Raw genomic sequence first — 703 nt, forward strand, 5'->3', positions numbered from 1 at the left:
ATACCACATGTCCCAAATAAATCTGTTAACTTCAAATAAATAAAGTTAACTTCTTTAGAAAAGTTTTTTTAGAAAAGAAAACACTTTTTAACGTCCAGCTTTAAATTTGCCACCCGAAGTCTTGTGAAGATCTGCCGTAAGTTTTCGACGTGTTGATCAAATGTTCTTCCTAGAACAATTATGTCGTCTAAATAGACAAGACAGGTTTTCCAGTTAAGACCTTGCAATACACATTCCATCAGTCGCTCGAATGTAGCTGGAGTATTGCACAATCCAAATGGCATGACGGTGAATTGCCACAACCCCGATCCGATAGAAAACGCTGTCTTTTCGCGATCGTTCTTGTCGATTTCTACTTGCCAGTATCCGCTTTTCAAATCAAGCGTAGAGAACCAACTTGAGCCAGATAGAGGGTCCATGATGTCATCAATCTTCGGTAACGGATAGCTGTCTTTTTTAGTCACATCATTTAACTTCCTATAATCAACGCAAAAACGGGTAGTGCCGTCCTTCTTCTTTACCAAAACAACTGGCGAAATCCTGGGACTTGATGATTCTGCATTGTCGTTATTTCGTTTACTTCTGTTTGTTTTGCTAGAGGAAGACGTCGTGGTACTTGTCGGATCGGTTTCGCATCCTGAGTATCAATTCGGTGAGTTACCAGAGCCGTTTTACCTTGGTCATTGTCACCGGTTGAAAACAC

The sequence above is a fragment of the Helobdella robusta genome (assembly GCF_000326865.2).
Source record: "Helobdella robusta unplaced genomic scaffold HELROscaffold_399, whole genome shotgun sequence".
Taxonomy (NCBI): Eukaryota; Metazoa; Annelida; class Clitellata; order Rhynchobdellida; family Glossiphoniidae; genus Helobdella; species Helobdella robusta.